Source organism: Tupaia chinensis, unplaced genomic scaffold (genome assembly GCF_000334495.1).
Source record: "Tupaia chinensis unplaced genomic scaffold, TupChi_1.0 Scaffold000473_1, whole genome shotgun sequence".
Classification (NCBI taxonomy): Eukaryota; Metazoa; Chordata; class Mammalia; order Scandentia; family Tupaiidae; genus Tupaia; species Tupaia belangeri.
In genome coordinates, this window is record NW_006159982.1 from 1,515,632 (window position 1) to 1,542,934 (window position 27,303).

A 27,303-nucleotide genomic window follows, 5' to 3' on the forward strand; every position below is an offset into this window, starting at 1 on the left:
GAAATAGAGAGAGAGAGAGAGAGAGAAAGAGAGAGAGAGAGAGAGAGAGAGAGAGAGAGAAAGAGAGAGAGAGAAAACACCCTCAGGGGGATGGCCATGCCACAATCACAGTCCCTTCTCCATTTTCCTCTTGGAGTTTTGGGCACATACGTACAGGCACCTGGCATGTTTTTAACTTTTTGTTCTTAAAGAAATATTTATTTAATTTGATTTATTATTATTATTTTAAAATTTTGTATGTTTTTCAAGCCATTGGGTCTGGGACTTGAACTGGGCAGTCTGACATGTGGGATCCAGCCTCCTTAACCCCCACACCACCTGCTAGCCCAACTTATCTTTTTAAAATGTGAAATACACTTCTAGAAGGGTTTATAAACATATGTGTACCTTTTAAAGAATAATAATGTAAACAAAGCTGCATAATATGTTATCCACTACTGAGGTCAAAACCAAAATATCACAGGCACTTCACTTTTGTTTTTCATTTTGATTTTTACTTTAGAGGTTTTTGCCTTAGGGTGCGTACACCCACCGAGGAGAGAGACAGAGACAATGAGAGGGAAAGTGAGAAAACACCTCCCGGGGGGATGGCCATGCTGCAATCCCTTCTTCTCCATTTTCCTCCCGGGATGTTGGGCATGCACATGCACCTGGCATGATTTTCAAGCCACCAGGTCCAGAACTCTAAAACATTCGGCTATGTGTGAGCCCAGCAATGTAACCACCTCACCAGTCACTGGCCCCTTATGTATTTTTTTAATTAACCCAGATCTGTATCAGAATTAATTATACATACACATACACACACATAAATATTTAGTTTGCTATAGGGCACATGCACTTGCTGGGGAAGTCACAGAGAGAGATACGGAGAGAGGGAAAGTGGGAAAGTGAAAAATCACCCCCCATGGGAATAGCCACACTGCAATCCCTTCTCCTCTGTTCTTCTCACAGGATTTTTGGGTATGCACACATGCACACAAGCCCAATGTGTTTTTCAAGCTGCCAGGTCCAGGACATGAACTGCTCAGTTGGCCATGTGTGATCCAGCTGCCTTAACTTTCATACCACCTGCTGGCCCTTAATGCTTATTTTTGCATTTATTTTCAAAAAGAACAGCATACATTCCAATGTGCTTTTAAGACTAACAATATAAAAACACTAATTTTTTTGTACACATTGAAAGAATACTATATAATTTGCACATGCTATCACCTAGATTCTTTTTTTTTTTCATATTCACGAACTTCCCTTGGGCAAAGTTCTTAAAAATTATACCTATCAGTAGAAATGTTTGTCTTTAAAAATAAAATTGAAAAAAATAAAACTTGCTTAGTTTTATTTTCATTTTCCAAATATCACCTTTTGTCCATAATTCATAAATAAGCCTTCCATTTTTCAGTTATTTACAATCTATATACTTTTCTTCTTCTTCCTATAGTGCTTTCTGAAACCCAAACCAACATACAACAGAGCTCTTCATAATTTAAAAATATTGTGAATTCTAATTGACTCCATTAAAGAGAGATAACTTGATTTTTAATAAATGATAAAATTAAGAATGTAAATTTGACTTGTGTTACATACAGTTAAGAAACTAAAAGAATCCTGAGGTGGATACTGAACTTGAGCTGTGAAATATTGCTTTCCTTGACCAAAATGAAGATTTTCTGCTGAGGCTTCCCCTTCCAGATTCATTTCTAGAAAGGCACAAACTCAGCCCAAGCCCATCCTGAAATGGATACTGAAGTTGAGCTGTGAAATATTGCTTTCCTTGACCCAAAATGAAGATTTTCTGCTGAGACTTCCCCCTCCTGATTCATTTCTAGTGGGTAGGGCTACCTCTGTATCCTCTCCATTTCTCTGTCTCTCTCTGTTTCACTGTGTCTCCCTGTGACTTTTAATTTTTTTCAATTTTTTTTTTAAGGTAAAGTATTCTCTGGACTCTCAAGCCCCTCTTTTATTGTGCTATTTGGTGCCTTTTCCCATTTCGTTTAGGAAAGGCACAAACCCAGGCCAGGCGCATCCTGAGATGGAGACCAAATCTGAGTTGTCAAATATTGCTTGTGCACGGTGCATGATTTTCAGTTTTTGCTTTTAAAAATTAAAATCTAATGATTTTTATTATCTGTTTTCTTTCTCATTTTTCATTTTATTTCTTCTTCTTCTTTCCTCTTCTATTCCTTTTCCCTTTTTCTTTATCTTTATTCATTGGCTGCTTAGCCTCTATGCACTAAGTGTCTAGACAGGTCCAAGTCAACAGGATCCAAACATCTGAATACGATTAGGGTCAGAATATTCCTCTATTTACCACTGAATATGATGCAAAAATAGAGAAAACGGAACAGAAGATAGATTGCATATCATGTCCTTCTGCATGCCTCTGAACTCTCAGATGGAAATTCAAGAATTAGGAAGAAATGCACCATGCATCAGATGACTAGAAATCACCACAGGGTAACAAGAAATATGGAAAAGCAAAAAAAAAAAAAAAAATCTCTTCTCCAAGGGAAAATAATAACTTACTCATCTTCAGACAGTACAATGAAACTCATGGAACTGTCTGATAAAGAATTTAGAATATTCATATTGACAAAACTAACAGAGATGGAAGAGAAGAGAGAAAATGAACTGAAGAAGAGACAGGAGAAAGGAGCTGAGGAGTTCAAGGAGGTGAGGAAATTCATGCATGATCTAAAAGAGGAAATACACACTATAGAAAAGAATCAAATGGACCTGTTAGAGACAAAGCCTATAATACAAGAAGTCAAAATCTACCTTGAAGATATTAAAAGCAGACTAGATTATACCAAAAATCAAATCTCTGAAGTAGAAGATAGAATTGCTGGCCTAGAAAAATCAACCACAAAGACAGAGAAAATTGCTCTCTCAAAATGAGAAGAATATACGAGAAATACTAGATACCATCAAACGTCCAAACATCCTGATAGTCAGTATCCCAGAAGGCTAAGAGATTCATAAGGGTATTGATAATCTATTTCATAAAATTCTGCAAGAAAACTTTCCAAACCTAGAGAGGCATTCAAAGATCTAGTCCCAAGAAATACAAAGGACCCCACATAGAATCAACCTATGAAGATCTTCTCTAAGACACATTATAGCCAGATTGACCAAAACCACAAAGAAAGACAAGACACTAAGACTGGCAAGAGAGAAACATCAAATTACCTACGAATGATATCCCATCAGGCTAACAGCAGACCTCACATCTGAAACAATGCGAGCTAGGAAAGAATGGGAAAATATATTCAAAATGTTAAGGGAAAAACAATTGCAACCAGTACTATACCTAGCATGGTTATCCTTCATATGAGAATAAAAGACAAGAACATTCTCTGATAAAATCTAGAAGAATTTACCAAGACCAAAACAGATCTCCAAGAAGTTCTCATGGAAGTACTATACCAGGCAAATTAAATACAGACACACAGAAATAGGAGTTCAAAAACTAATAAAATGGGCAACTTAATCGTCGGAACAAGTTTGGAGTTGAATATTATATCCCAGAATTTAATGAGGAAGATCGAACCACAACAGAAGATAGATGAAGCACATGAGACTGAAATGGTGAGATAGAATTTTATGACTTTTGACTAAAACATTGCTGACTTTCTTCTAGGCTTTGTTTTCCAGTTTTAAGGATTTTTGTCCTGTCTTGAGCTGCCAATAGGTTCATGTCCTACTATTTGAATAGAATCCTAACCTCTTTCCTGGCTTGAAGTTTTAAGCAAAGTTCCTTAGTTCCTATTAAATCAAAGTTTCTTTGATTTATTAAAACTAAAACTGCTTTTCTTGAAATTAAATATATATATATATATTAAAAAATACCTATTTAATGATCGCAGTAAGCTATATAGCATCAACTAGGTGCAACCTTATAGTATATTCATTCTATTCCTATTAAATCAAAGTTTCTTTGATTTATTAAAACTAAAACTGCTTTTCTTGAAATTAAATATATATATATATATTAAAAAATACCTATTTAATGATCGCAGTAAGCTATATAGCATCAACTAGGTGCAACCTTATAGTATATTCATTCTACTCAGAGTTTCACACCTAATGTCAGATATGTATTCACAGATATGTATATACCAGCTAAACTTGCTATTGAAAGTAGTTAAATTATTTAAGAAATTTTGTAAATCAATAAAATGGGGAAAAAAAGGAATGGAAAACAACTGTAGACACCAGAGATAGTGTGTGTGTGTGTGTGGGGGGGGGTAGGAAGTGGCAGAGTTTAGGGTTAGGTTTAGGTTTAGAATTAGGTTCTTTCTGCCTATTAATTAATTAATTTTAAAAATGTTTCAGAAGAAAATTAGAGGGCATTTGTAACTAGTTTCCAGCTTCGTCCATATTTTTAGTTTAAGGAATTTTGTGAATCAATAAAATGTAGAAAATAAATTTAGTATGGAAGGGAGAGAAGAGAAAGGGGAAGGAAAAAACAAGTAAAAGTATGCTTAATTGATGGGAACCAGCAGTTAGTGTAATGGCTATGTCGCTGGACTCCCACTTAGTCGACCGTGGTTTGCGTCCCGGACCCGGTGGCTTAAAACTCACGCCGGGCGCGTGTGCGTGCGTGCCCAGGATCCCAAGAGGAGAATGGAGGAGAAGGGACTGCAGCGTGGCAATCCCCCCGGAGGGGTGATTTCTCGCTTTCTGTCTCTATGTCTCTCTTTGTCTGTCTGGCAAACACACGCACCCTATAGAGAAAAATAAACCTCTCCAAAAAAAAAAAAAAAAAGTATGCTTAATTGACAAAAAAGAGGCACTATTTACTGATAAGTTACAAAGTAATATCTTTGGCTTGACATGCATAGTATTTGTGCTGGAAAAAGAAATGTTGTACACTGTAAAGATGTGATTAAATGTAAATAAATAAATAAATGTTTTAAAAAGAAACTAAAAGAAATGAAGTAAGATATTCAAAGGAAATTACTTCCACTTATTTGAGGCATCAATAGCACTTTAGATTTATTGTTTTGGAAATACTTAACTAGTTTCAGTAGAATAGTTGAACTACAATTTAAATATTATTGTATTTGAAGTGAATAAAGCATAAATTACATTTCTATTTAGTCATATAAATGTTGATTATGAAAACAGAGTTATGACTTACATAAATTGTGACTACTTACATTACAAAAACTGTGACCTCCTTTTGCAAAATGATTAATCGCTTTTCTTGATGCTTTTAAGTGTTGGCTAGCAAGTCATGAGCCACTTTGTAGGAATATGGAAGAGAGGGCAAAAAAGAAATCCTGAATGCTTTAGAAATATCTTTCAATAAATCCATGTCCATCTTTCCTCTCCTATTTGATACTATACTTTAAGAGGTCTGTCTCTCCTCTTGTTTGAGTGTAGTTATGTGACACTTCTGAGGCTAACTCAGCTTAGGACCTATCATTTATACTACCTTGTAAATATCTCCTTCTTATGAGAAGCCAGTGATGAATAATGATGATGGCTACGATCTGTTGTTCTTAGAACAGGAATAGAGGGAAGCAGATTATTTGGCATCAGCTAATCTTTCATTAAATGTTCTTCCACAAATAATTCTCATTTTCTTTTTATGTTTTTATGAAAATAATGTAACACTTAACAAATCAATGTCTTAAAATAAGGTAGAACACAGCGAACAGACTATCAGAAAGGAGCATAATTTCTTCTACAGGGAAAGTTAATAGCGGACCACTGCCTTGTGTAGTGGTCATCTGGGCTTCCTTACCGCTATGGATTCTAAGACTGGAAGAGTCTCCAGGTAGTTGAAGGGATCCTATTCATGACAGAGGGCAGGAACAGTGTGAGTTTTAATGACCTGAGTACGACTTGTCCTCTACTTAGTGGGAAGGAAGGGAAGAATAAAAATTTTTGGCTATTCTACTTCTTCGTGTTCTGAAATTTTTTTCTCATTGTAATGAAAAGACTCAAAATACTTTCTTGCACCTTAAATGTGATAGTTTTTAAAGCAAACATATATTGATGTTTTACCTAGTAATAATATTAATACTAATGTAGGATATGACAAAGAAAGACAATCTGAAAGTGAATTTTGTACAATTGTGTTTTACGTTGGATTTATAATGACTTTCTCCTCATTTTTGTAAATAGCATGATAACACAAAAGTTCTTGAGAAAGGTATTAAAAGAGAAAAATTATCTAACCAGAATTAAGGGTATATCCTCTGTCAGGCTTTATATTATTTGAGTAGTGGTGGCAAGAAAACAATGAAACCCTTTGGATGTAATTTTTTCCCCCAAAACTACTGTTTACATTGTTATCATTATTACTTTGCATTTTCTGGCTTTCAGTCTTCCATATTCTATCAAGGCAATTTTTTTTCTTAGGAGCAGCTAATGGATGTCTTGGAGCACTTACTGGGAGGTAGAAAAAGAGAGAAATGTAATATTCACTTTGAAAGTTACAGCTTTGAAAATGGCTTCATTGCTTTGCTTTGTAGTCTTTATTTCTTCCCTTCTTTAGGTAGAAATGGTTATTATATGACTGGGTATATACTGAGGAGAAAATAAAATAAGCTAAAATTTTTCTATGTGAAAAGGAAAATTAGTGGTTTTCATAAGGCATAAATACATATGAACATGTATAGGCCTACAAATAAGGTGACGGTGAAGCCACTTGGAATTGCAAAATCTGCAAGTATGTATGTGTGATTTACTATACATGTAAAACAGCCCAATATATGTCATGTGTTTCCTTTTTATTTATTAGTTTTTATTTGAATTTAATGACTGTACATCTTTACAGTGCACAACATGCTTTTTCCCAGCATGAATACAGTGCATATTAGTCCAAAGACATTACATATACATTATCATCAGCAGATAACTTTTCACTTTGTGTCTATTAAATGTTTTTTTTTTTTTTAACGTTAATCCTTTTTCTGCGTCTTGCCCATTAAATGACTTGCTCTATATCTATTGTCAGTTCACAGGGACAAGTCTTATCCTGACACTCAGACTCTAAACTTTATAAAAAAAAATTGCAACGCATATGTAGCAAGATAAGTGAATTGAAGAATAAAATGTTTTTTAGCTCGAAGGCTGATTTTTAGTTCATCGTTAAAGGGTGAGAGGCAATTTTCCATTTTTGTCTTTCCTGAAGACCAGCCAAGCATTCCTATTTAGGACATAGGCCAATGTTTCTCCAAGTGTGGTCCTGTGATCACCTTGTTCAGATTTATCCTGAGCTCTTTTATAAATTTCTGGGATCCTCCAAACATGGATTGAATAAGACATGCATGTTAAAAAGGCATGCTCGGTGATTTTCCTGCACAGTATGTTTGAGACTAATTGAACAAAAGCCCTTTCTTTTCCATTTACACCACCTTCATGGTCAGCCAGTTAGCGTTGGTGGAGGAGGTCAGGTTCAGTAAGATATGGGAGTAAAAGTTGCCCTAGAAAATGAGAATGAGATGAGAGAGGCTGGTGCTTGGAAAGGGAAGAGTGGTCTGTTGGGGGACTCACTTAGGCAGGCCAAATGGATGGGGACTGGATTCTATGGGTGGCAGAGACCAACACAGCTCCTCAGGAGGTATTGGGCCTCCTGGTGGGAGTGTCTCAAGGATGCTGGTGGTCTGATCGTGGACTGTGTAGTCTACCCCCTGAAGGGCACCTTTCTCGTTTGCCTTGAGAAGCAGTGCCTGACAGATGCTCAAGGATGGCCTTACATTTAGCAGTAAGAAAGCTATAAATATGGAATTCACCACAGACCAAAGACCAGGCTGAATTTCACTTTGCAGCTATCACTTAAGAATTCAGAGTGTTATATAACCCAGTGGATGAAAGTGGGGGGTGGAGACAACAAGAGTGAACATCTAACGCTCAATGCTAAAATATCGACTTGAACTTAAAATACTCTAAAGACTTTTACAGTTCTTACATTCAAGGTACATGGAGCCAATTCATAGAATTTAAACATGTATTAAACATATATTAAATGAATTTTGAAATTATATCTTAGAAGGCTAGTGAAAGTTTACCATTTATTTCTTATTTTATTTAAGCATAACATGTATCAAACAAAACATTTAGTTTATAAAACTTACTGAAAAAATGTCTTTGGTGGGTATAGAATGAAAGAAATCTATTTTTATTTAGTGAGATCTTGTGAGAGACTGAAATTTATAATATAAATCCAAGAGAATTTTTTTTTTAAATTTTAATAGTATTTAATGTCTTTTGGAAGTGTCCAGTTATCTGCTAGGCACTTTCCCATCTCTTAAAATATTGATTCAAGGCATTTCTATTTCAAGAAGCATTTATTTATTATAATTATATTAAAATTTCTTTAGATTTTTTTTCAGGTCATATGTATATATATATATATATGATGAATTGAGTTATTTTGATTATACTAATAAAATCATTAAACAGTTTTTCTCTATTTGGACTGTTGGAAATAATTTTTAAAAATACTATTTGAACTCTAAGATAACTACTTCTCTGGTTTGTGTCTGAAATATAACCCAGGTGTTACCAGGCTAACAGTCTGGCTGCTGCTTCTTGTGGTCAATAAGATGAGAGGCAAAGGCTGGAGAAGGGAATTTATTCTATTGGGTTATTGGAGAAGTCATGATGCATTTTCATATAGAAAAATATGTCACAACTTCTCTAACAACCCAATATAACCAGTTAAGGAGGTCAGTGATTCTAGGCTTTGACTTTTTTTTTTTTTTAACACTTCAGTGAAATCCTTGGGTATGCATGGGAGCCTTTGGCTGAGAAAAATGTTCCTTACTGGTTGATGCCATGCTAGAAATACATGCACTCTGAATAGTGGCCAGTTTGTTTGATGTGGTAGCAGTTAACTATGTGACTGAAACGTCAGTCTCTGTGACTTAGTTTTCCCATCTGTAAACTGGAGATAATATCCCTTCTTCTGCCTACCTAGGAGGGTTAGAAAAAGTGGAGCTTCTGTCTGAGAGTTGAATGTCTGGAATAAAGGCAACACGGACATCAGCTGTGAGAAGAAAGTCAATGAATCAATGTAGGATCCACAGGGACCCAGACAGGCACCAAGAGCGTGAGTAGTCAGGATGCAGAGAGGGTAGGCCTCAGATTATACAGAACTGCTAGAGAAAGAGACGGCAAAGTCAGCAGCAGGACTAGGATCACAGACACGCAGGAGTGTAGACACCTGATGCTCTAAATAGTCTTTCTCTTTAGTCAGGGGCATCATCAGTGTGAGCCCTCAGCTATGAATGGAGCTTTCAGGGACGGGATGATAGGAAGATGCTGAGAAGCTAGTGTGGAGGGTAAGGAGAAAGGAGGAAAGAAATGTACAAGGGAAGAAAATAGGTATTTGTGGTATTCCCATTTTGTTTTCTGTAAGGGCTACAGAATGAAAGGAGGAAGAGAAGGAAGAAAGAGGGTAAGAAGCTTCTGGGTGGGGAGGGAAGTAAGTATGAGCACTGTTGCAGGGAAAGATCTCACTGCAGAATCTGCTGAACATTTAGATATAAGGAACAATGGAGCACGAGAATACGTAGTGGAGAACTGATTATGTATTCAATTTGGATGAGCACAAGAAGCTGTAATCCAAAATCTGGAGCCAGGAACAAATGCACTTTAGATCAGCAGAGAAGTTAGTTCTAATATTAATGTCAATTTAAGAGAGATAAAGTAAAATTGCTAGACAGTTTTGAAGACCTTATTGTCTATTACCTATTACCAACTAGTATATTAGCCTCTATTTTCTCTCCCTGCTGCTAGTTACTTATAATTTATGATGGACACCACTATTAAAGTTACTAAGGTGTGCACACACACACACACACACACACACACACACATTTGATTGATCATAGCTTAAGAGTATTTCTTACTTATAGAATAAAGTCCAAATTGTTTGATCTGATATTGTTCCTTTTGGCCATGGTCCAGCCTGCTCTGCCTTTGCAACCTGATCTTCCAACCCCCTTGATTACAGAAAATCCGGTCTATTACCATTATTTTCTTCCTAGAGTTTCTGGAAACCTTGAGAACAAATCTGTCCCAGATGCCTCTTTCAGACCAGCGCCCCCGAGGCTCAAGTTTCTGATCTCCATACTGCCTGTGGGCCACTGCTTAGTCCACTCAAGATCACTTTCTATGATCTCTGAGTTAAGTTTTACCTGATCTGCAGCTGCTGTTATAGCTGAAGCTGTGAAAGGTTACTGGAGATGTTTCCTTAATTTCAAGCTTACACGTTGCCCTGCCATAGTTTTATGTCCACCTGTCTGTCTATTTATGTCTATCTCCATGTCTATCAACACATCTCAGGATCAGGAAGCGCTTTTTCCTCTCAGTGCATCTTGTATCAGTTTCTTAGTTCCCCACGGGGTAGCATGGTGAGTGCTGGATGTACCTGCACGTGTGGGGTTTGCAAAACCCACAGGTTATGAAACAGAGTCTATATTGGAGTCACCAGCATAACTGCCCATCTTCTGTGACCACTTGGAGATGAGAAATAGAAGGAAAGAGGAAGCGAGGGAGAGCGAGAGCGAGAGCAAGAGAGAGAGCGAGAGCGAGAGCGAGAGAGAGAGAGAGAGAGAGAAAGAGAGAGGAGAGATGAAGAGAGAGAGACAGGTGCCTGGAATGTAAATAAGTCCATTCAGGAAAAAGGAGGGAGAAGGCTCTACTTCGCAAGTGGTTTCAGGGAGAAGAATCTTTCTGTTGTTCCAGAAGTATCTATCTTTACCGGGGCTCTTCAGTTAGCTTTGAACTCAGGTGCCAGAGCTCTTCGCTTAGAAAGCCTTGACTGCAGAAACATGGAAATATACAGGATCATCTTCCAACTTCTGCCCTTCCCTGTTCTGTTTCTTAAAAATAAATAAATAATAGGGATCGGCAGATGGTGTTATGGTTAGGTCACTGAACTCTCACATACTCGACTGTGGTTCGAGTCCTGGACCCAGCAGCTTAAACTCACACTAGGCATATGTGTGTGTGTATGACCAAGATTCTGAGAGGAGAGTGGAGAAGAAGGGATTGTGGCATGGCCATCCCCCCAGGGGATGATTTCACACTTTGTTTCTCTGTTTCTGTCTCTCCAATGAGCACATGTGCCCTATAGCAAAAATCTCTCTCATATGAAAGAAAAACATAATTATTTTATCTGCTTCTTATCCCTTCTCTTATTTCCCTAAGTGAAAGATGAGACAAGGTCCAGTTTTGTAGGGCAGTGGTAATATGATGCTCCAGAGAAGCCAGATCCCACATAGTGACCATTTGAACCCATGACTCAGTGAGCCTGAAACACGCGGGGCATGCGTGAGTGCCCAGATCCCACAGGCTGGAGGCTGGAGGGCTGACAGAAGGGACTTGTGTGACCATGCCCTGTGAAGGCTGTTCATTTCCCTCTCACATGACACTCACATGCTCTACAATGAATAAAGAAAAAAAATGAGACAAGGTTATAGAATTTAGTGAGATTTTAATGAAAATGTGGAGCAGGAGGGAGGGAAATGCAACACAGAGAGTGATTTATCATTGGTTCTAGATGTAGCCACTTTCAGAACTCACAAACCCCAAAACAGCCCCCTCCCTCTGCTTCCCGGAGGATGCCTTCCAATGGTCTCCCTGTCAATAGAACTAGGTGACTAAACCTGTCTTACCTCCTCCAACTAAGACTACCCAGGGCAGGCATACGGTGCTCAGAGGGCCTAGTATTCGACTTGTACAGCGCAGCAGAGCACAGTGGAGGGCCATGCCTCAGTTGTACCCAGAAGCAGGATCAGCTTCTCATTGCAGACCAGGAAAGGAGAGAGATATCTACACTTCAGCAAATGGTCCTAGGGCAGTTGTCTATATTGAAAGAAATTAAAATTAATCCTATTTTCATAAGCAAAATTAAGTTAGATTAAGTATGTAAATATGGAAGATAAAAACATATTCCTTTTTTTGGTAATTACTTAGTAACAAAGTGTATCAGTACCATACTGTATTTCCTGCCACATAGTACATGCTTATTATGTGATGTGTGAGATTTGGGGAACCTGTCTCTTTGCTTCTAAAACTCTGTGGGAAAAAAAAAAAGCAACAGTTTAATGTTTTTCTATTGCCTTAATTTTGGAAGTTGTGCTATTTCAAATATAACACCATAAGAATTTAATGAAAAAAAAATCAGGTTTGTGAAGAACCATGGAAAATGAAATAAATACAGAAAAATTCTAGGAGAAAGTAGAATTATAAAAATTTATTTTTCTTTAAACATTTCTTAATGAATAATTTTAGTGTCTAATAAAATATTTAAGATAAGGCATTCTATGTTGCTTTCCAGCTTTTATAAACTCAAATTATTATTTAATACCATACATTAAGAAGACTTGACACTCACTAGGTACTTATTGAAAGAATTAAATTACTAAATTTCAAAGAATTTTGAATACCAGCAAATTTAAATTCCTATTCCTAGGGGAATTATACTGTTGTAACTCTGGATTCCAAGGTGGAAAATGAAGGCAACAGTAACAAGCTTAATTAACTTTTTAATTTTTTTTATTTAAGACAGGGGATTGCTGTGTTCAGATCCTCCTGCCTCCTGAGTTCCTGGAATTACAGGTGCACTTCTCTGTGCCTGGCCTGTAGGCCAGACTGGGGATCAAACCCAGGTCTCCCATGTGGTCTCAGCCTGAGGAGTACAGCATCTTAGCAAGGTGTGCTACTGAGGTGGGGCCCTAATTAACATTTTATTGGATTACAAAGCAGTGCCACATTTAAAATCATCTTTGAATGTATAAAGGGGCTTTGCTATTATCTTGCCTACCCAAATTCTATCCCAACATCTGGGTTGGGCAGTTTACAAAGACCTTTTCCTTCTATGAAAGTTGTCATGTAAATGCTTCTGCTGGCTTTTTCAATCTGCCTTGCAGTTAGGATACAGGCAGGTCGCTCGACTCTGCCACTCAGCAGTCCCTAAGTCAGCCTGTCTCAGGAGCCAGACCTGAGGGCAAAGAGAGGAAAAGGTAGGCACTTCTCTGTCACAGCAGAGATAGCTGCAGCTGAGTGCAGAAGTGCATGTGGCTGTGAAAGTGGTGGCAGCAAATGAAGTATCAATAGTTGCAAATTGGTGAGAGGTGAGACATTTCCTCTCCTAAAGGGCTACTCACAACCCACCCCACTATGGTCTTATTCCAAGGCCTCCAAAAAAACCAAAAAATAGTAATTTGAATATTGTCCAAAATAAGTATATTTGCTAAACTCTGTGTTATTCTTTGGGAACAATGTCATGTGTGGGACATTTTATTTCCAGTTTTTTGTTTGTTTTTAATAGGTTTTTGTCTATTGGCAGCTAAAACCATCTTTCTTTGCCCCCAAATTTTCTATGAGCAAGTGTTTGAACATGCAGACACCCCCCCACACACACACATACTAACCCTCCACCAAGATAAACAATAATGCAGAAAGACACAGAGAAGTTTCTGTCCTTACAAAAAGCATGAAACATTTATCTCAGTGAGTCAACTAAATATCCAGAGACAGAACTTTTCTAGAAATATCTGAACCAGGATGGATGCAATGTTGTTGAACAGAGGTAGATTTTTTTCACAGAACACGAAGGAGCAATTTTCCTCTAACTTTAGTTCAATTCTCCATTTGTCGGGAAACAGAAGCACTTGCAGCTGTAAGATGGCATTTTTTTTCTAGTTGCTAGCTATAAATTAAAAGAAAAAAGTCAGGTCAAGCATTTCTTATAAAATAGGAAGTAGAAGAGTAAGAGAAGCAAGCTATAGAGTACATGAAATAAGAGAATACATAGCTCTTCCAGCCAAGAAGGCAACCCAGCACCCTTCCTGTTTTATTTTTTTCATGATCTCATTAGGTGGACCTCAGTGGGAAGTAGATCCATACCTTACACTCAGGAAAATTTAAAAAGTTAGTTGTTTCTTCTTCCTGTCTCTTGCAGCCAGAGCATGGTCACATGATTTCAGCTTTGTCATTAGGATACTCCTGCCTAGGAGTTTGGGCCTTGAGACTGGATGTGGAGTTGTGAGGTTTGAAGTGAGAGCTGTGCAATGTGTGTTTGAGTATTAGATCCTGCCATTGGCTTCCAAGCCCCTTTTTCCCATTTATATTTGAAACCTGCAACTCTGCTTTGTAATTCCACACATATGTAAGAGAGCCAGAGTTCCTTTCTACTGTTTGTAACCAAGAATGTAGACCAGACAGACGATATATAGTCTTGTTGAGTCATGAGATTGAAACCCTATGACATTGGTCACTGGTGGGCTTTGAGGAAGTCAATAAATGGCTCCTCTGTACTCTTTGCCTGAGTTCTTTGCCAATATAATTAAAACAATATTTATTTAATTTTATTTATTATTTTATTATTTTAAAATTTGCTATAGGGTACAGGTGCTCACCAGAGAGAGACAGAAAGAGAAAGGGAAAGGGAAAGCAAGCCTCCAGGTCTGAGGCTTGAACTGTGGTTATCCATGTGAGAGTCCAGTGCCTTAACCACCATATCACCTGTAGGCCCCACTAATATGATTTTACTGATTTACTTTATCTTTCCCAACCTTAATGTTAGTACTATAACTTGATGAACACAGTATTTTAAATTATGTTCTAGTTGAAACTTCAGCATGTAAGACAGTACCTGGTTTAAAATAGGTTTTAAATAATTATTTGTTGAATGATGAATGAAAAAATTAATAAATATGCAAGCATATGAGCATAAAAACATTAACATTTTACAGCTGGAAGGTTATATTCATGAATTGAACAGACTCACATACTATAGTTCTATCACCATGTGATAGGAGAACAGGGCTCATGTCTCTGTAGGCAGGCCAGATGTTAAGAGAAACAGAGGAGCAGTGGCAATGATGTCGTTTCTCACTTCCAAATTACCTGATTACAAAAGTAATCAGTTAATTAGGAAGATGGATAGAACCTAGGAGTGTTGTGACAAAGAAGCTCACTACAAGAGAAAGACATCCCAGGAGTGAGGAACAAATGTCCCATGATGATGAGTGGTAATGTCGAGGTTTGCTATTGTTTGGGCAAAGTTGAATGGGGTTACAAGAATGTTTCTTGGTGATATTCACATTTAGAATTTGATTAAGGTTTAAATTCCAAGCTGGAAGAAGCTCTTCCCAGTAAAGTGGCTTTAACACTGCCATTCTATCAAAAGTGCAAGCAATGAAGAAAAAAATAGATAACCTAGGCTTCACTAAAATGAACACTGTTTAAAAAAATAATTAATTTAACTTTATTTATTTACTTACTTTTTAATTAATTTATTAATTTTAATTTGCCTAGAGAGGGACAGAGTACATGCCAAGAGAAGCAAAGTGAGAAAGCAAGCCACCAGGTCCAGGACTCAAACCATGGTCAGCTATGTAGGAGTCCAGTGCCCTTAACCACCATGCTACCTGATGGCCCCAAAATTAATACTTTCATGCATATTAAGACATTATCAAGAAAATAAGAGGACAAACTACAGAATGGAAGTAAATATTTGCAAATATTTTTGATAAGGGTCTAGAGTTCAGAATCTATAAAAATATCATACTAACAACAAAAAGAAAAAAATACTCAATTAAAAATTGGATAAAGGACTTGAATAAACATTTATCCAAAGACAATATTCAAATGGCAATAAGTATATGAAAAGATACTCAGCATCATTAGTCATTAGGTAAGTGCAAATCAAAATCAGGTAAATGAGATAGTCCTGTATATCCACTAGGCTGTAATAAAAACAAACTCAAAAAAGAATTATTGGCAAGTATTTGGAGAAAGAAAGTGGTTCAGCTGCTGAGGAAGAGAGTTTATCAGTTTCTCAAAAAGTTAACATAGAGTTAGTGAAAGACTCAACAAGTCACCTCCTAGGTATATATACCATACAATTAAAAGCAGCTTATTCAAACATACACATATACACTTCTGTTCATAGTAGCACCATTCACAGTAGCCCAAATGTCCACCAGTGGCCAAATGGATAAATAAATTGTGCTATACACATACATAGGAACATTATTAACTATAACAGAGATGAAGTATTGATACATGCCATAATGAGGCTGAATCTTGAAAACATTATGATAAATGGTAGAAGAGAACATAAAAGGTCATATTTTTCATGATTTCACTTACATGAAATATCTAGAATAGGTACATTCATAAAGAAAGAATGCAAATTGGTGCTTGCCAGGGGCTGGAAGAGGGCAGATGAGGAAGCGATTGTTTAATGAGTGCGTATGGATCTTTCTTTCGGGGTGATGAAAATATTTGGAACTAGGTAGTATACAATGCTGGTGGTTGTATAGCACTGTGAATATGCTAAATGTCACCAAATTTTTCACTTTAAAATGGTTAATTTTATGTTATATGAATCCTATCTCAATAAAAACAACACCAACAAAAACTCTCCTTTTCTGGCAAAATGCAAAGAAGCACATTCATCTCTGGAAAGTCAGTCACCAAAGGAAGAAAGAACAAGAAACACAATGCTTAGGGTAGAAAGAACGCTATGGCACCTTGCTGCCAAAGCCATGCACTTAACAAATATTTAGTGAGCATCTACTATATGCCAGACTCTATGTACTTGGGTTACATCAAGAGTAATAGTAGAGGGAACCAGCAGTTAGTGTAATGGCTATGTCGCTGGACTCCCACGTAGTCGACCGCGGTTCGCGTCCCGGACCTGGTGGCTTAAGACTCGCACCGGGCGCGTGTGCGTGCGTACCCAAGATCCCGAGAGGAGAATGGAGAAGGGATTGCGGCGTGACCATCCCCCCTGGGGGGTGATTTCTCGCTTTCTGTCTCTATGTCTCTCTCTCTCTGTCTGGCGAGCGCACGCGCCCTACAGTGAAAATCTCTCCAAAAAAAAAAAAAGAGTAATAGTAGACAAAGCCCTTTTTTGGCATTAATTATTTTTTTCTAATGGAGGGAGACATCATAAACAAGAGGCAATTTGTGTAGAATAATTAAGGGCATTAAGTGTTAATGAACAAGAATAACAACACATTTAGAACAAAGGTACTGAGGGGTTTTGTAATTTTAGAGTGATGAGGGTAATAAGTCTCACTGAGCAGAGACTCTCTGAGCAAAAATTTAGGAGGTTAACGTTAACCATGTAGATATATGGAAAAAAAATCCAATCACAGAGAGTATGTTTGTGTCTTCTACAATACAACCAGCAAAGAAATCGGAATGGTGTGAGTGAGGAAGTGGTGTTGGTGGAAGAAAAGTGACCAGTGAAGAGGAAGCAGGGAAATGTGGCTTCTTAGAACTCTCATGGTTATAATGTGACAATATAGTAATCCAGTCTACCAAACCCTGCAGTATATTCAAATAAATACAGGCTGAGAATTGACCACTGGATTTGTTAATTGGATGGCATCAAAGATCTTTAAAACAGCAGTTTCAGTGCCCCAGCAGTAGGAGCAAAATCTTGCTCAGGTGAGTTTAGGAGAGCATAGCAGGAGAGAGGTCGGAGAAAATGAGTGTCAATAATTGTTAGATGTATTTTTCTAGCATGCAGAGGCAGTAGCTTACAAATGAAATGCTTTCAAGAAAAATTATTTGAAAATGGAAGAAATGTGTGTGAAGTACATTGGAGGAGAGCAAAAATAAACTGGGAAATGCTGAGATTCTAAAGACAATAGTAGTTAAGTACCTAAATAAAAACTAAGACTGAGGATTGATCAAGAAGACTTGAAGCAAGAAGCCAGCATCTTAGAGTTGACTGGATTACAAAGACCAAGAATGAGATGGAGACACCATAGGAGAGCTAGTGAAACCCCGTCGATAGGAGACATGGAAAGCTATCAGAATCCACTGCATAATAGATCAGACATGCTTTTCATTTCAGTTGTTGACAATACATTTTTGGGAGTGATATTTAACCTCTCTAAACCTTGATTTCTTCAGCTATAAAGTACAGATAAGCAGTCACTCGATGTGACTGTCCTTGCAAATGGAGCATTAATTTGGATGAGCAGTGCTCTTTGGCTTAGGGCAAGCCTGTGAGAGGTCAGCAGCCTGTGTAATGAGTACCTTGAGCTTGAATAGGGGACCTGGATGACATTGCACAGCATATTGGTTTATATGAAATATGTTCTCTTGGGTAGGAGAATAGCTCTTGATGTTATGCTTTGTTCCTTAAGGATAGTATCTGTTAACGTTAGGCAGCAAGGCAGGTTATACTGAGGGAGATCTTATTATGGCTCTGAGGATAGCGTACAGAGGAAGAAAATAAGATTAAAAGAAAATCAAATTACCCTGTCATAGGGCAGATTCTCCTAATAGATACGCTTCTGGACATTCAGTAATCTGTGTTTATTCTCTTCTACCATTTGGATCAATTACTATAATGTCTGACCTAGTGACCTGAAAGACTTAGTGTAGTTACTACATGTGTTTAAATTTCAGTAGGTAATGGTTTATATTTGATTGCTATGCTAATGTTATATTGGTTTCCTTGGGATTCTCAGCCTTATTAAAATGGAGGTGATGTATATATCTGTAATTATCATTACTCCATAGCTGTAAAAAAGTCATGTTCTGGAATATTTTGAAGATCACATCACCTATTAGTGATGAGAAGTGGGTTAAAGACAATTAATTTATTAGAATATAGAATAAATAAACCAGCTGTTTCATTCTAAATACATCAAGTCTTACACTGGTTTTCTTCCTTCAACAAAATAAGAAAAAATTCAGTGGAGGATTGTGGTCCCATAGTACTCATTTTCTGTATGAATTAACACTGAAATCAGCCTTTTCTGGGACTTTCCTCCCCTGGATACCAAGCCCATTTCCTTCTCAATTCTCCTCTATTCTGGGCTCTTCAAGGGCTTCTTTTTGTCTTTCCACTTCTTATGTGTAGACGTCTGGTTATACTGTCACTTCTGTTCTTTACTCATATTACACTGGGCCAGGGTGTTGTAATCTATTCCTATGGCTTCAAATTTCCTGACATTCTGATGATGTGTAAATATCTTTTTCTGGAGTTCCAGTCTATAAATCTAATTACCTCTGGACATCTTCACTGTATGTTTCTCAGACATCTTAACTCAATATATGACAAAAGAGAGCTCCAACTAAAAATAGTCCTCCATAATTGTCTATCTTGGTGAATGTCATTAACATTTATATGGTAGTCCCAGCTGCTTGAGACAGACAACAAAGTCACCCTTGACTATCTCTCTGCTCTCAAAGCTGGTGTCCAGTTAATCTTCAAGACTTGTTGATTCTATCTTCTTAGTATCTTTTAAAACAATTTTTTTATCTGCACAGCTACTATTTCAGATTTTTATTATTTTTCCCTGTATTTCTGCAACAACTTTTTTTTCTACTGCAAATTTTGCCTACTTTCAATCATTTTTAACAAGATTAAATAATTCTTCTAACAGTTGATGTGAGAATATCTTCTGAGGAAGAAATACTTATGGAAATAAGCCTTGGCATGCCTGTTTGGGGGCAGCTGAATGGCCCCAGGACAGGATGTTTGCAGAATGTGACATCAGAATAAGAGAGGAACCTGACATCAGAGCAGGAGGCTCATGGCTTTGTCTGACAGAGAAAAAGTCATCCATAGCTCCTAAGGATAGTCCAAGGAGAGTGGGAGTGATGACAGTGCCTTGGGGAAAGAGAAAGCAAAGAACAAGAGGTAGTTAATGGCCAAAGGGCATCCTGAAAAGAACACTTCTATTCCCATCAGTTTGTACTGTGGGGATGTAAACATTTCTATGTCTTCCCTAGGAAACACTCTGTATAGTTAACAAAAGAAAACAACCAGATATATAAAACAACCAACCAAAAATAAATAAATAAATAAACTAACAGACAAACAAACCAGTAAGGATTGGATGTAAATAAAAAAGAAAAGTGTGTTTGAAACCGAAGGAGAGGACTGGATTTCCTATTTGGTTTGGAGCCAGAAAGAGAGACTGGGCAGACTGGGAAACAGAAAGTCCCTTGTTATTAGCAGAATTCTGTAGGACCTTTCCTTCAATCCCCATAGGTTCATAGTTGGAATGAACTTTTATTACAAAAGACAGACTTTTTTCTTTTTTCTTTTTTAAGTGTACACATTTATTTCCTTTATGTAAGAGAGAGAGAACCTCTGAGAGGTCTTGTCACACTGTGACTCTCTTCTAAGCATCTAGCAAACTGAGATTATGAGCGTTCCCAAATCTAGAGGAAGAACATGGATTTGGAGGTAGAAGGGCGTTGTCATTGTGCAGCTAGGCAGGGTCAATTCCACTGACATCTGCATTACACTTCACTCACACTATCGAGACAATGGTTTTCTGAAGCACAAATACATCTAGAGAAATCTTCAGCAACCCTCTGTGACTTTCAGATTAAATCTAAATTTCTTATCGTGGTTGGCACCTTACACTATATCATCTTTTGCCATTTCCTTCTCAAGTTCTAAACTCCAGTCAGGTGTAGTTAATGAGCATATCTTGAACTTGAGTTCCTCTTTGGTTGCATGGATGCTTTCTCCTCTTCTTTGTTGGGCTAATTTCATATTTTGATAAGTTTAAAAATATTTCCCCTACCTTTCTTCTTTTGCCCTTTATCTTTTATTCATTAAAAATTCACTGGGCACATGAACAATTTTATGTAGGTGTAGATGTCTTCCCGGTTTTATTGTCAATAAGGTTGGGAGATGAAAAAGGACATTTTTATTTCTTTGAATAATATTTCTTTGTATTTGTGTCAAAATAACTGAATCAGTGTGTAACGAAACAGATATTGGTGATGTGAGAAGGAGAAAACATTCAATGGAATTCTTCTTGGATAATTTGTATGTTTGGAAGAAACTCAGTAGAAATGCTCTTTTTACTAGGGATGGCAGCTAAGTAATAAATGTCTAGTTTTAGGTATGTAAAAAGACAATTACAATGCAATGTGAATAGTGTGTCAATAGGTCTGCAAAGGGTCCTAAAGAATTGCATTTAAAAAGTCCTTGACTTGGTTCTATAGGCCACGGAACTCCATTGTTTCTGAACCCCTGATCGTTGAATCTATAGGACAACTGAAAGCTCTTTTCAGTATTTGCAAAAAGTCAATGAAAAAGACTCACTTGGTGTGGGAAAGCTAATTAAAATATCAGCTTTTTTGGTATTAGTCTGGAATTATAATTAGCACACTGTGGAAATATTAGTTATCCCAAGATGATTAGAAGTTTTGATCGGCAGCTATGTCTTTGATGAAGAAATCTTAGCAAATGAATTAATATACTTAATAAATGAAGTTGAGTAGATAAAAATCTTTCAAAACATGAGGTCTCCGTGGAAATTCAAGAAAAAAAGGTCTTTCTTGGTGGTAAAACTGAGAAAACTGTACTTAAGATCCTATCTAGTTGGCATTCATTGATATGACAGCCATTTGTACATTTCTATTGGCTTCTCACTCTCCTTGAGTAGATTTGGTTCCTCTTTCACATTTGGCTTACTCCTGAGCAGTGAGGCAAAGCTGCAAAAATGCAGGTCTCCCATATGATAGCTAAATGTCAATACCAATCCTGACCCACACAGTGACCTTATTTCTCTCGCACCGAGCCACAACTAGAGGGAGACCTGTTTAGTTAGCATGCACTTCACACTTGATTAACTTGATGGTAAGTTCAAGATGTAAGAGATTATAAAAAGAGGAGAATTATCTGCTTGCTTTACCATACAGGAGTGTCATCACTATTGAGAGGGATGAGAATCAACTGCATGTGGGTCAGTGTGACCATAGTGTCTGCACTGAGGCTAGCAATGATAGCCAAGTTCATGCTGACATAAGGGGAATGCTCAGTTGTGTACCGATGGGACATTTTCTCATCCCAAACACCTCGCTGCAGTCAAAACAGAGGCTTCAGTGGTAAATCTATAAACACAGAGAAGGCGTTGAGGACTCCAGGTGTTTGGGAGGTAGTACAGAGGAGAGGCTTCTAGTTCCTAGCTATGTGACTTGAACAATTCATCTTTCCTAGGCCATGTTTTCTTTTTCTATTAAGTGGGGATTCTAATACCTCTTTTGCTAGGCTGCTTTAAATTGATGTAGGTAGTCTTTTATAAATTGTGGGACTCTTCTCTTGATATTTTATGATGTGAGACTGCCCTCACTGTGCTCTTCTGCCATGTTAAAAGCCCATGCCTGCTCTCTCCTGGTCCCACTCTGTGACTGACTAGGTCTTTTTCTAGGTATATACATATCTGCCTACTTCTCCAAAGACCATGCCTACTTCTTAGCCCTCTATTTTTAACTGCTGTGGTAAAGCATGATTTCGAATTGATACTTAACTATCTAAACCTGTCTGTTTCATTATTCTCCTGGTGAGTTCTATTTGCCTCTCTATTGATTGCAGGTGCAACTTACATTTGTAAGAATAGGAGCGCTTCCTGTGAAATCAATTCAAAGAAATCCCAGCTGGGGAAGAAAAGCTCAACACAAACAACAAAAGCAGACAAATTAGCTTGAAGGATGGTCCAGGCCTGGCTCTTCTCTGGGCTCCTTTGTACAGGGTACCCTTAAAGGGGGGCCAAAGTAGGAAATCACCTGGATCCCTTGGCATCAGGACACTTAGAGCTTTTTTTCTTTTCTTTCTTTCCCTCCTTCATCCCCTTTTTAAACTGATCTTTCATTAACAATGTATTTCCAAGACAAGTGCTAAAATATTTTAAACTGGATTTGTATCTTTCCCTTTATTGATTCTCCCAGAAGCTGTTTCCAAGGGTTATGAAATTCTGGAGCTGAGAGGTAGCTTGAGGTCATTTAAGACAATGTTTTCCTCTTGCATAAAGAACGCTCACTCTAGAAATGTTAGAAATCTGGGGATAGAACCACCTTTTCCCTGCTCTAGTTCTGTGGCCATTATTGAACATCAAGGCCCTATTAACCAAGAAAGGTCATCAGAACCTGCAATCCCTCTTCCATGCCCCCTCTATTTACCATTATGGAAGGGCACACTTTGGGTTCTAGATTTGTTCTAAAATATTTTCTTTTGAGCAATAGACTTATAAGTCTTAAATATCTTCTACTTTAAAAGAAAAATAAAAGGTTTTGATGAAGTAATTCTAGTTTCAAAGTGCTCTTCATTTTAATTATGTGGTATTGGGTCATCAGAAAAGTCATGATGCATTTTTGCATAGAAAAACAGAAAAACATGTCATGAATTTTCTGATGACCCAGTACTTTGCCTAACCTAATTAAACCTTGAGTTTCTAATTTGTGTACTAAATATGGAAAAATTATTTATTATTAGAAGCATAATTAGAGGTGGGTGGGTTGGTATCTGACATTCATTCTGATTCCTTGAGGGGGTCTCCAATCAAGATATTTATATACTAAGGAAAATAATCAAAGTGGGAAATAAGGAGGGGTTTAGGGGTCAGTAGAGGAGTATGGAGATAGGAGATGACAGGAGACAAGGTCAAGAAGCTCTCTCCACAAACAATGCTGGCCTCAGAAAGCAACTGGACAGCTGGATGGCATTACGGCAGGTATGCTCCTTAGGACATAGTAAGGGCCTACTGTAGTTTAGCTCTTACATTTCTTTATGTTCCTTATCCTCTAGGGAATTGTGATAACACTCTGCAATGAACCTGTATAGGAAGTACAAACATGTGGATGACACTGGGAAAGTGAACACACAGGTAGGATGATGTTGCCTTTTTCAGCAGAGGTCCAGTTTTGGTGGTCAGTGATGAATTTTTTCATTTTTACACGTTGATACTAGGAAAAAGTATCCATCAAGTCCTGTAATTTAGTGGATTTGCATTCAATTAGTTATAAGGGCTCTCAGCTAAGGATTTGGATGACCTTGCCTCGGAGGTGCTGGGCCCTCCCGTTTCCCACTTATCTGAGAGTTCCCAGACTCCTGGTTCCCGTCCTTGAGGCCCTAACAAAGTGGGCTCCGTCCCTGAAGACTCAACAGGGTAGTGATTAAGCTAACTTCCCCAGCATTCCCTAACATGGCGGTGATTATGCTAACTCGGCCTAACAAGGACATAGTAAGGGCCTACTGTAGTTTAGCTCTTACATTTCTTTATGTTCCTTATCCTCTAGGGAATTGTGATAACACTCTGCAATGAACCTGTATAGGAAGTACAAACATGTGGATGACACTGGGAAAGTGAACACACAGGTAGGATGATGTTGCCTTTTTCAGCAGAGGTCCAGTTTTGGTGGTCAGTGATGAATTTTTTCATTTTTACACGTTGATACTAGGAAAAAGTATCCATCAAGTCCTGTAATTTAGTGGATTTGCATTCAATTAGTTATATTTCTATTCTAGAAACCCTTTAAAAGGGCTTATCTCTTGTTCTCAATGCATTTGTACTAAAACATTTATTTTTATGTCTTTAAATAACTTTAGGTTGGTAGAAAACTATCCCTCTTATCCCTATTAATACTCCTGACTTTAGAGTGCAGTAGTGCTCTGTTAAGTTTTAAGCATTTATTAAAAGACCAGGAGTTTCATGACTCCACAGATTTTCTAAAACAGTATGGAAAGAAGTATCTAAGTGGACATACTTGGAGTCTAGCAGCTGAGTTCAATCCAAGCTCTACCACTTATTTATTTGGGAAGCTGGGGCAAGTTACTTACTTTTGCTTTAGTTTCCACATCTGTAAAATAGAAGTAATAATAGTACAACCTATTAAGATTAAATGAGTTAACATACACGAAACACTTAGAGGCGTGCACAACATTTTAGTAGGCATTCTATGTTTGCCACTACTATTATAATTAAAAACAATATAAGATCACTTACCATAATTCTTTATGAGGAACATGTAATTTGTGTCATATAATGTTACCTTAATTCCTTGTTCTTTGTCAACACCTACTGTGAGTTTTGAGATATCTCATGGATGAAATGGTGGCATAAATTATAAGGAAATAAATAATTTTGGAAAAGAACAATATAAGAATAAGAGTGAGGAAAATAGTTAAAGAGTCAAGGGAGGGATCAACACCCAGAACTTACTATCTGGCTACGCAGGGAATATCAACATGTGTAGGATATCAGAGGATCAGAGGAGCCTGATGTTAATGGACTAGGTTGTCAGATTAGAAATATCCTGGGAAGCTGAGATACCTGGAAGTATTTAAACACTCCAGGTGATAGTCAAACTTAGTTCCATTTTTCTGAGCAACGATCTGTTTATTCTTAAGTTGTATAAGGTTTTACCACCAAATAGTGAGTTTTTACATGAAGGGATTTTAAAACTTCAAAACAGTGGAAAAATAGAATAAAAGTACAGCTTATTTTGCTGCAAAAATTAAAAAAAAATTTAATATATTGGGTTGTCAGGAAAGTCATGACACATTTTTGCATGGAAAAACATGGGGCTAGCAGATGGCATAGTGGTTACATTGCTGGAATCCCACATGACCAATGATGATTCAAGTTCTGGACCTTGATGCTTGAAACTCACCCCAGGCACAGGTCTGTGCATGCGTGCATGAGAGTCTGGGAGGAGAAGGGACTGCTGTGTGGCCATCACCCCTGAGGGGTGATTTCTCACTTTCTCCCTCGCTCTGTCTCTTTCTCTGGCAAGTGCACATGCCATTAGACAAAAACCTCTTAAAAACTAAATTAAAACAAAGAAAAGCACAAAATATGTCATGACCTTCCTGATGACCAAATAATATGTATTTTTAAAACTTCTGAAGGCATCTTACATAGTGTTGTCTTAAATGATCTTTTTAAGTCAATTTCTTTATTTTTTTTTCTATAGGATGTGTGCACTTACTAGAGAGAGATGAGAGAGAAAGAGAGAGAGTGAAAAATCACACCCAGGGGAGATGGCCATGACACAATCCTTTCTCTTTCATTCTCCTCTCAGGATTTTGAATCCAGCACCTTAGCCTCCACACCACTTCTTTGCCCAAGTTTATTTATTTCTTTTGAGAAAGAGAAAGAGAGAGAAAGAAAGATAAGTCCCCTCAACATGGTATGAAACTGTCATCCTCCCCTGAGCCTCACCTGCCAGCTAGCATCATGGGTATACACACATACACACACACACACACACACACACACACACACACACACACCTGGTATGCACAAGCCAACCTGAGACCTGAACTCTGATCTCCCATATGGCTTCCTGCATCATGCAGCAGTGCACTACTGCAGTGCCGCTGTGGTTGAGCCATAAATGCCTTTTATTAATTTACTCCCTTTCATTCCATGAATGATCTTTATAGAAATAAAGACTATTTGGTGCTCGCAGACATCTGGATTCTTGAATTCTAATGACTTCACTTGTCTTTGAACTCAGAATCTTTATGCTACTATAATCTTATTTTTAAATTAAGCATGCTGTTATTCTTTAAGATATTATTAATTAAATTTGGATTGTAGTCTGTCTTAAAAAATGAAAATTCACATGCCGAAGACATCAGCAATGTAAATGTGTTATTGATTAGGCCATATAGTTATTACGGTCAGGCACTATGGGTTCAGTACTTGGTCTTAAGTGTCAGATGAATGAATTTCAAATCTATGAACTAAATCATGCAAATGACTAAATTTTCATGGCTTTTTTTTTTTATATGACAATAGTGCTAAGATCACGAAATGAGGTAAAAGAAGAGGACTCAGTACAGTGTCTAGCAAAAAAGAAGCATTACCCAGGCTAAGCCAGATTACACTCCCCTACCTTACCCCTGTTGAATATGTTTCAATGGTTTCTCATTGGTCTTGGAATTGTATCCAAACTCTCTTTCTTTCTCTTTTTCTCTCTCTCTCCCTCCCTTTCTTTCTTTCTTTCTTTCTTTCTTTCTTTCTTTCTTTCTTTCTTTCTTTCCTTCCTTCCTTCCTTCCTTCCTTCCTTCCTTCCTTCCTTCCTTAGGGCATGTCCTCTTGAGGGGATTGGGACAGGATGGAAGAGACAGTGAAAAAGTGAGAAGTCACCCTCTACGGAGATGGCCATGCTGTAATCCCTTCTCCTTATTGTCCTCCCAGGATCTTGGACACCCATGCGCACATGCCCAGTGTGAGTTTCAAGCCAGTAGGTCCAGGATTCGAACCACAGTTGGTCATGTGAGAGTCCAGTGATGTAATTGCACTGGTCTGCCTCCAACCTCTTTACTATTACTACAAGCCCTGAAAGAGCTAACTCCTGCCAACCCCCTGCTCGTTCTCATCCCAGTCCATTGTCTGCTTCAATGGAGGACTTCTGTTGCAAGGATTTGCCATTCTCTGTATTTGAAAAGCCTTTATTTCTGCTATTAACATGATGGCTCTTTCTCACCTTCAAGTGTAAGTTCAGAGATCTGCTCTGGGAATCCCTCTCTGTTATCCTACTTCTGTGTTA

The 27,303-nt window shown here is 37.6% G+C and overlaps 1 long non-coding RNA gene across 1 annotated transcript in view; it reads left to right on the top strand.

Moving 5' to 3' along the window:
- Window positions 1-23,625, top strand: part of LOC102496588 (uncharacterized) — a 162,989-nt gene extending 139,364 nt beyond the window's left edge. The window contains exon 3 of the long non-coding RNA XR_003550593.1: window positions 23,552-23,625. This is a non-coding gene — a long non-coding RNA (uncharacterized LOC102496588). The remainder of the gene's footprint in view (window positions 1-23,551) is intronic.
- Window positions 23,626-27,303: the final 3,678 nt, after the last annotated feature.